We start from the raw sequence: 10751 nt of genomic DNA, 5'->3' as shown, positions 1-10751 counted from the left end.
TGGCCTGCATGCACCCGTTCACAGTGGAATGGAAACGATGACGTCAGTGTGTCTGCCTTCCAACGTACGTTTCGTCCTAATGGACGTTGTCATAGGAAAGGCCTGATCCCTGCGATTGCTAACAGGTTTTTTTTGGTAGCGTTTTGGTGAACTGGCAAGCACTAGCTCCAGGCAGCGTCAGGTTAGCGCCAGTACCGCTAACACCCACGCACGCACCGTGCACCTCCCTTAGTGGGATAGTATCTGAACGGATCAATATCTGATCCGATCAGATCTATACTAGCGTCCCCAGCAGTTTAGGGTTCCCAAAAATGTAGTGTTAGCGGGATCAGCCCAGATACCTGCTAGCACCTGCGTTTTGCCCCTCCACCCAGCCCAGCCCAGCCCACCCAAGTGCAGTATCAATCGATCACTGACACTTACAAAACACTAAACACATAACTGCAGCGTTCGCAGTGTCAGAAAATACAAAAATTATTGCGCTTCCCAATGTTCTATGCTGCAGTTTAAATTTGTAGGTAACAAAAATACATAAGCAAGATAATCAACAGAACCGCGCTAGCAGATAATTAAATGTGAATACAAACGGTGATCTAAACAATATGAAAAATTACATCCATAAATAAAGTATAAAAAATAACAAAAACACAGTGTGTATCCGACCCAGATAAGGATACCAGGATACCATACGTGACATGAAAAAAAAAAAATTATAAAAAGTGAATGGTGGTAAAAATAACTAGAATAGTGTCTTAAATGACAGTCTCTGAGAACAGTGAAATCCGCAGAAGGTGATTAAAATTCATCAATAAACACCCAGTGAGATCCACCACCTATACAGATGTACGCTTACCAGAAGTAAGCTTTTTAGACAGCTTATATTGCAAATCCACTGAGCGGGGACACCAACATCTGTATCATCTAGGCACACGGATGACAGGAACTCTCCGTCCAGGGAAAGCGAATGGTCAGCAAGGGGAGCCCAAGGAAATGAAAAATACATTCTCCATAGTGTAAAGCCGTATGTTCAATTTATTAAAATAAGAAAGATTGCACTTACATAGAAAGTAGGATTAAAAGCATGTATACAAAACAGCTGGCTGGCCTGCATGCACCCGTTCACAGTGGAATGGAAACGATGACGTCAGTGTGTCTGCCTTCCAACGTACGTTTCGTCCTAATGGACGTTGTCATAGGAAAGGCCTGATCCCTGCGATTGCTAACAGGTTTTTTTTGGTAGCGTTTTGGTGAACTGGCAAGCATCAGCGGCCTAGTACACCCCGGTCGTAGTCAAACCAGCACTGCAGTAACACTTGGTGACGTGGCGAGTCCCATAAGTGCAGTTCAAGCTGGTGAGGTGGCAAGCACAAGTAGTGTCCCGCTGCCACCAAGAAGAAGACAAACAGGCCCGTCGTGCCCATAATGCCCTTCCTGCTGCATTCGCCAATCCTAATTGGGAACCCACCACTTCTGCAGCGCCCGTACTTCCCACATTCACATCCCCAACCAAATGCAGTCGGCTGCATGAGAGGCATTTTTATGTCCTCCCAAGTACCCCTACCCAACGAACCCCCCCAAAAAAGATGTTGTATCTGCAGCAAGCGCGGATATAGGCGTGACACCCGCTATTATTGTCCCTCCTGTCCTGACAATCCTGGTCTTTGCATTGGTGAATGTTTTGAATGCTACCATACACTAGTTGAGTATTAGCGTAGGGTACAGCATTGCACAGACTAGGCGCACTTTCACAGGGTCTCCCAAGATGCCATCGCATTTTGAGAGACCCGAACCTGGAACCGGTTACAGTTATAAAAGTTACAGTTACAAAAAAAGTGTAAAAAAAAAAAAAAAACACAAAAAAATATATGAAATAAAAAAAAATAGTTGTTGTTTTATTGTTCTCTCTCGCTCTATTCTCTCTCTATTGTTCTGCTCTTTTTTACTGTATTCTATTCTGCAATATTTTACTGTTATTATGTTTTATCATGTTTGCTTTTCAGGTATGCAATTTGTTATACTTTACTGTTTACTGTGTTTTATTGTTAACCATTTTTTTGTCTTCAGGTACGCAATTCACGACTTTAAGTGGTTATACCAGAATGATGCCTGCAGGTTTAGGTATCATCTTGGTATCATTCTTTTCAGCCAGCGGTCGGTTTTCATGTAAAAGCAATCCTAGTGGCTAATTAGCCTCTAGACTGCTTTTACAAGCAGTGGGAGAGAATGCCCCCCCCCCCCCCCACGGTCTACCGTGTTTTTCTCTGGCTCTCCTGTCTCAACAGGGAACCTGAGAATGCAGCCGGTGATTCAGCCAGCTGACCATAGAGCTGATCAGAGACCAGAGTGGCTCCAAACATCTCTATGGCCTAAGAAACCGGAAGCTACGAGCATTTCATGACTTAGATTTCGCCGGATGTAAACAGCGCCATTGGGAAATTGGGAAAGCATTTTATCACACCGATCTTGGTGTGGTCAGATGCTTTGAGGGCAGAGGAGAGATCTAGGGTCTAATAGACCCCAATTTTTTCAAAAAAGAGTATCTGTCACTACCTATTGCTATCATAGGGGATATTTACATTCCCTGGGATAACAATAAAAATGATAAAAAAAAAAAAAAATGAAAGGAACAGTTTAAAAATAAGATAAAAAAGCAAAAAAATAATAAAGAAAAAAAAAAAGAAAAAAAAAAGCACCCCTGTCCACCCCTGCTCTCGCGCTAAGGCGAACGCAAGCGACGGTCTGGCATCAAATGTAAACAGCAATTGCACCATGCATGTGAGGTATCACCGCAAAGGTCAGATCGAGGGTAGTAATTTTGGCAGTAGACCTCCTCTGTAAATCTAAAGTGGTAACCTGTAAAGGCTTTTAAAGGCTTTTAAAAATTTATTTATTTTGTTGCCTCTGCACGTTTGTGCGCAATTTTAAAGCATGTCATGTTTGGTATCCATGTACTCAGCCTAAGATCATCTTTTTTATTTCATCAAACATTTGGGCAATATAGTGTGTTTTAGTGCATTAAAATTTAAAGAAGTGTGTTTTTTCCCCAAAAAATGCGTTTGAAAAATCGCTGTGAAAATACTGTGTGAAAAAAAAAAAATGAAACACCCACTATTTTAATCTGTAGGGCATTTGCTTTAAAAAAAATATATAATGTTTGGGGGTTCGAAGTAATTTTCTTGCAAAAAAAAATAATTTTTTCATGGAAACAAAAAGTGTCAGAAAGGGCTTTGTCTTCAAGTGGTTAGAAGAGTGGGTGATGTGTGACATAAGCTTCTAAATGTTGTGCATAAAATGCCAGGACAGTTCAAAACCCCCCCCAAATGACCCCATTTTGGAAAGTAGACACCCCAAGCCCCAAGGAATATTTTATATTGTGACACAAGTTGCGGGAAAAAGACAATTTTTTTTTTTTTTGCACAAAGTTGTCACTAAATGATATATTGCTCAAACATGCCATGGGAATATGTGAAATTACACCCCAAAATACGTTCTGTTGCTTCTCCTGAGTATGGGGATACCACATGTGTGAGACTTTTTGGGAGCCTAGCCGCGCACGGGACCCCAAAAACCAAGAACCGCCTTCAGGCTATCTAAGGGCGTAAATTTTTGATTTCACTCTTCACTGCCTATCACAGTTTCGGAGGCCATGGAATGCCCAGGTGGCACAACCCCCCCCCCCAAATGACCCTATTTTGGAAAGTAGACACCCCAAGCTATTTGCTGAGAGGTATAGTGAGTATTTTGCAGACCTCACTTTTTGTCACAAAGTTTTGAAAATTGAAAAAAGAAAAAAAAAATATTTTTTTTTCTTGTCTTTCTTCATTTTCAAAAACAAATGAGAGCTGCAAAATACTCACCATGCCTCTCAGCAAATAGCTTGGGGTGTCTACTTTCCAAAATGGGGTCATTTGGGGCGGGGTTTGTGCCACCTGGGCATTCCATGGCCTCCGAAACTGTGATAGGCAGTGAAGAGTGAAATCAAAATTTTACACCCTTAGAAATCCTGAAGGCGCTAATTGGTTTTCGGGGCCCCGTACGCGGTTAGGCTCCCAAAAAGTCCCACACATGTGGTATCCCCATACTAAGGAGAAGCAGCTAAATGTATTTTGCGGTGCAATTCCACATATGCCCATGGCCTGTGTGAGCAATATATTATTTAGTGACAACTTTGTGCAAAAAAAAAAAAAAAAAGTGTCACTTTCCCGCAACTTGTGTCAAAATATAAAATATTCCATGGACTCAACATGCCTCTCAGCAAATAGCTTGGGGTGTCTACTTTTCAAAATGGGGTCATTTGGGGGGTTTTGTGCCATCTGGGCATTTTATGGCCTTCAAAACTGTGATAGGTAGTGAGGAGTGAAATCAAAAATTTACGCCCTTAGAAATCCTGAAGGCGGTGATTGGTTTTCGGGGCCCCGTACGCGGCTAGGCTCCCAAAAAGTCTCACACATGTGGTATCCCAATACTCAGGAGAAGCAGCTGAATGTATTTTGGGGTGCAATTCCACATATGCCCATGGCCTGTGTGAGCAATATATCATTTAGTGACAACTTTTTGTAATTTTTTTTTTTTTTTGTCATTATTCAATCACTTGGGACAAAAAAAAAAAATTTCAGTGGGCTCAACATTCCTCTTAGCAATTTCCTTGGGGTGTCTACTTCCAAAATGGGGTCATTTGGGGGGGGGGGGTTGCACTGCCCTGCCATTTTAGCACCTCAAGAAATGACATAGGCAGTCATAAACTAAAAGCTGTGTAAATTACAGAAAATGCACCCTAGTTTGTAGACTAGTTTCTATAACTTTTGCGCAAACCAATAAATATACGCTTATTTTTTTACCAAAGACATGTGGCCGAATACATTTTGGCCTAAATGTATGACTAAAATTGAGTTTATTGGAATTTTTTTATAACAAAAAGTAGAAAATGTCATTTTTTTTCAAAATTTTCTGTATTTTTCCGTTTATAGCGCAAAAAATAAAAACCGGTGATCAAATAACATCAAAAGAAAGCTCTATTTGTGGGAAGAAAAGGACGCAAATTTCGTTTGGGTACAGCATTGCATGACCGCGCAATTAGCAGTTAAAGCGACGCAGTGCCAAATTTTAAAAAGTGCTCTGGTCAGGAAGGGGGTAAATCCTTCCGGGGCTGAAGTGGTAAAGGTGAAAAGTATATAAATATATCACTTACCTTGCAGATATCCACTTACCTTTCTCTTTACTTTATTCATCAAATATTATAAATTTGAGGACAAAAAATGATTCATGTATACATACAAAAATGAAAGGGGGAGAGGTGCCCTTTTTAGCCATTGGGTCTTTTGAGATTTTTTAGCCCCCTATTTTTTTTAAAGGTAGGGAAGGTGCCCTTCATGGGTCTTTTGGGTAATGTAGGCTTTTGTTTATGTAGGGAGGGGAGGTGCCCTTAAAGGGTCTTTTGGAATAATATAGGTCTTTTTTTAGAGGATGGTGGTGCCCTTTCTGGCCACTGGGTATTTTGGGGTAGTTTGGGCCTTTTTTTGAGGGGGTAGTGCCCCTTTTTGCCATTGAGTCTTTTGGGATAAGTTAGGTCTTTTTTTTGGAAGATGGAGGTGCCCTTCTTGGCCACTGGGTCTTTTGGGATGCTTTAGGCCTTTTTTGAAAGCAGGAGGTGCCCTTTATGGGTCTTCTGGGGTTCCATAGGCCTTTTTTCAGGGGGAAGGAGTGCCCTTTTGCCCTTTGGGTCTTTTAGGACAGTTTAAGCCTTTGTTTGGGCAGGGTTGCATACACTGACAATGAGAGAGTTTACAGCATTTTTGTTTGGGGGAGGGGGAGCCCTTACTCTGGAGTCCTAAATCACACACCTTCGTGCACCAGGGGGCCAGGTACTGCTTGTCTGTCCTCCGTAAAGCGGTAACCCTTCTTCCCCACTTTACAGTTGAGACTACGCACACAGACGGGACAGCAGCAAAGAGACATTTTGAAAACTCTTTGCACCTTATGCATCCACGTGGGTGTTGGTTTCTGCCCGAGCTAACAATCTACGGAGAAAATCACTGCCCACAAAAGCTTAACATCTGATATGACAAAGAAGATCCTGCTCATAAGAGCTTACAATCTAAAAATAAAATGTCTGCCCACAAGAGCTTAAGGTGAAAAGAATATAAATATAGCACTTACCTGATAGAAGATGGTTCTTGGCCACTGGGTCTTTTGGGATGCTTTAGGCCTTTTTTGAAGCAGGAGGTGCCCTTTATAGGTCTTTTGGGGTTCCGTAGGCCTTTTTTCAGGGAGAAGGAGTGCCCTTTTGCGCATTGGGTCTTTTAGGACAGTTTAAGCCTTTGTTTGGGCAGGGCTGCATACACTGACAATGAGAAAGTTTACAGCATTTTTGTTTTGGGGAGAGGGAGCCCTTACTCTGGAGTCCTAAATCACATACCTTTGTGCACCAGGGGGCTAGGTACTGCTTGTCTGTCCTCCGTAAAGGGGTAACCCTTCTTCCCCCTTTACAATTGGGACTACGCACATAGACGGGACAGCAGCGAAGAGACATTTTGAAAACTCATTGCACCTGATGCATCCACGTGGGTGTCGGTTTCTGCCCGAGCCAACATTCTAAGGAGAAAATCACTGCCCACAAGAGCTTAACATCTGATATGACAAAGAAAATCCTGCTCATAAGAGCTTAAAATCTAAAAAGAAAATGTCTGCCCACAAGAGCTTAAGGTGAAAAGTATATAAATATATCACTTACCTTGCAGATATCCACTTACCTTTCTCTTTACTTTATTCATCAAATTTTATAAACTTGAGGACAAAAAATGATTCATGTATACATACAAAGATGAAAGGGGGAGATGTGCCCTTTTTAGCCATTGGGTCTTTTGAGATTTTTTAGCCCCCTATTTTTTTTAAAGGTAGGGAAGGTGCCCTTTATGGATCTTTTGGGTAATGTAGGCTTTTGTTTATGTAGGGAGGGGAGGTGCCCTTAAAGGGTCTTTTGGAATAATATAGGTCTTATTTTAGAGGATGGTGGTGCCCTTTCTGGCCACTGGGCATTTTGGGGTAGTTTGGGCCTTTTTTTGAGGGGGTAGTACCCCTTTTTGCCATTGGGTCTTTTGGGATAAGTTAGGTCTTTTTTGTGGACGATTAAGTTGCCCTTCTTGGCCACGGGTCTTTTGGGATGCTTTAGGCCTTTTTTGAAAGCAGGATGTGCCCTTTATTGGTCTTTCGGGGTTCCGTAGGCCTTTTTTCAGGGGGAAGGAGTGCCCTTTTGTCCATTGGGTCTTTTAGGACAGTTTAAGCCTTTGTTTGGGCAGGGTTGCATACACTGACAATGAGAAAGTTTACAGCATTTTTGTTTGGGGGAGCCCTTACTCTGGAGTCCTAAATAACACACCTTCGTGCACCAGGGGGCCAGGTACTGCTTGTCTGTCCTCCGTAAAGGGGTAACCCTTCTTCCCCACTTTACAGTTGAGACTACGCACACAGACGGGACAGCAGCGAAGAGACATTTTAAAAACTCTTTGCATCTGATGCATCCACATGGGTGTCGGTGTCTGCCCGAGCTAACAACCTAAGGAGAAAATCACTGCCCACAAGAGCTTAACCACTTCAGCCCCGGAAGGATTTACCCCATTCCTGACCAGAGCACTTTTTACAATTTGGCACTGCGTCGCTTTAACTGCTAATTGCGCGGTCATGCAATGCTGTACCCAAACGAAATTTGAGTCATTTTCTCCCCACAAATAGAGCTTTCTTTTGATGTTATTTGATCACCTCTGCGGTTTTTATTTTTTGTGCTATAAACAGAAAAAGACCGAAATTTTGAAAAAAAATGACATTTTCTACTTTTTGTTATAAAAAAAATCCAATAAACTCAATTTTAGTAATACATTTAGGCCAAAATGTATTCGGCCACATGTCTTTGGTAAAAAAAATGTCAATAAGCGTATATTTATTGGTTTGCGCAAAAGTTATAGCGTCTACAAACTAGGGTACATTTTCTATAATTTACACAGCTTTTAGTTTATGACTGCCTATGTCATTTCTTGAGGTGCTAAAATGGCAGGGCAGTACAACCCCCCCCCCCCCAAATGACCCCATTTTGTAAAGTAGACACCCCAAGGAAATTGCTAAGAGGCATGTTGAGCCCATTGAATATTAATTTTTTTTGTCCCAAGTGATTGAATAATGACACAAAAAAAAATTTACAAAAAGTTGTCACTAAATGATATATTGCTCACACAGGCCATGGGCATATGTGGAATTGCACCCCAAAATACATTTAGCTGCTTCTCCTGAGTATGGGGATACCACATGTGTGGGACTTTTTGGGAGCCTAGCCGCGTACGGGGCCCTGAAAACCAATCACCGCCTTCAGGATTTCTAAGGGTGTAAATTTTTTATTTCACTCTTCGCTGCCTATCACAGTTTCGGAGGCCATGGAATGCCCAGGTGGCACAAACCCCCCCCAAATTACCCCATTTTGGAAAGTAGACACCCCAAGCTATTTGCTGAGAGGCAGGGTGAGTATTTTGCTGCTCTCATTTGTTTTTGAAAATGAAGAAAAACAAGAAAAAAACATTTTTTTTTCTTTTTTCAATTTTCAAAACTTTGTGACAAAAAGTGAGGTCTGCAAAATACTCACTATACCTCTCAGCAAATAGCTTGGGGTGTCTACTTTCCAAAATAGGGTAATTTGGGGGGGGGGGGGTTGTGCCACCTGGGCATTTCATGGCCTCCGAAACTGTGATAGGCAGTGAAGAGTGAAATCAAAAATTTACGCCCTTAGAAAGCCTGAAGGCGGTGCTTGGTTTTCGGGGTCTCACACATGTGGTATCCCCGTACTCAGGAGAAGCAACAGAATGTATTTTGGGGTGTAATTTCACATATTCCCATGGCATGTTTGAGCAATATATCATTTAGTGACAACTTTGTTCAAAAAAAAAAAAAAAAAAAAAGTGTCTTTTTCCCGCAACTTGTGTCACAATATAAAATATTCCATGGACTCGACATGCCTCTCAGCAAATAGCTTGGGGTGTCTACTTTCCAAAATGGGGTCATTTGGGGGGTTTTGAACTGTCCTGGCATTTTATGCACAACATTTAGAAGATTATGTCACACATTACCCACTCTTCTAATCACTTGAAGACAAAGCCCTTTCTGACACTTTTTGTTTACATGAAAAAATTATTTTTTTTTGCAAGAAAATTACTTGGACCCCCAAACATTATATATTTTTTTAAAGCAAATGCCCTACAGATTAAAATGGTGGGTGTTTCATTTTTTTTTCACACAGTATTTGCGCAACAATTTTTCAAACGCATTTTTTGGGGAAAAAACACACTTTTTTAAATTTTAATGCACTAAAACACACTATATTGCCCAAATGTTTGATGAAATAAAAAAGATGATCTTAGGCCGAGTACATGGATACCAAACATGACATGCTTTAAAATTGCGCACAAACGTGCAGTGGCAACAAAATTAATACATTTTTAAAAGCCTTTAAAAGCCTTTACAGGTTACCACTTTAGATTTACAGAGGAGGTCTACTGCTAATATTACTACCCTCGATCTGACCTTCGCGGTGATACCTCACATGCATGGTGCAATTGCTGTTTACATTTGACGCCAAACCGACGCTTGCGTTCGCCTTAGCGCGAGAGCAGGGGGGGACAGGGGTGCTTTTTTTTTTTTTTTCTTTATTATTTTTTTGCTTTTTTATCTTATTTTTAAACTGTTCCTTTCATTTATTTTTTTTAAATCATGTTTATTGTTATCCCAGGGAATGTAAATATCCCCTATGATAGCAATAGGTAGTGACAGGTACTCTTTTTTGAAAAAATTGGGGTCTATTAGACCCTAGATCTCTCCTCTGCCCTCAAAGTATCTGACCACACCAAGATCGGTGTGATAAAATGCTTTCCCAATTTCCCAATGGCGCTGTTTACATCCGGCGAAATCTAAGTCATGAAATGCTTGTAGCTTCCGGTTTCTTAGGCCATAGAGATGTTTGGAGCCACTCTGGTCTCTGATCAGCTCTATGGTCAGCTGGCTGAATCACCGGCTGCATTCTCAGGTTCCCTGTTGAGACAGGAGAGCCAGAGAAAAACACGGAAGACGGTGGGGGGCATTCTGTCCCACTGCTTGTAAAAGCAGTCTAGAGGCTAATTAGCCGCTAGGATTGCCTTTACATGAAAGCCGACCGCTGGCTGAAAAGAATGATACCAAGATGATACCTAAACCTGCAGGCATCATTCTGGTATAACCACTCAAAGTCGTGAATTGCGTACCTGAAGACAAAAAAATGGTTAACAATAAAACACAGTAAACGGTAAAGTATAAAAAATTGCATACCTGAAAAGTAAACATGATAAAACATAATAACAATAAAACATTGCAGAATAGAATACAGTAAAAAAGAGCAGAACAATAGAGAGAGAATAGAGAGAGAGAGAACAATAAAACGACAACTATTTTTTTTTATTTTATATATTTTTGTGTTTTTTTTTTTTTACACTTTTTTTTGTAACTGTAACTTTTATAACTGTAACCGGTTCCAGGTTCGGGTCTCTCAAAATGCGATGGCATCTTGGGAGACCCTGTGAAAGTGTGCCTAGTCTGTGCAATGCTGTACCCTACGCTAATACTCAACTAGTGTATGGTAGCGTTCAAAACATTCACCAATGCAAAGACCAGGATTGTCAGGACAGGAGGGACAATAATAGCGGGTGTCACGCCTATATCAGCGCTTGCTGTAGACACGACAT

Source organism: Aquarana catesbeiana, linkage group LG04 (assembly GCF_042186555.1).
Source record: "Aquarana catesbeiana isolate 2022-GZ linkage group LG04, ASM4218655v1, whole genome shotgun sequence".
Classification (NCBI taxonomy): domain Eukaryota; kingdom Metazoa; phylum Chordata; class Amphibia; order Anura; family Ranidae; genus Aquarana; species Aquarana catesbeiana.
This window is presented reverse-complemented; position numbering follows the sequence as displayed.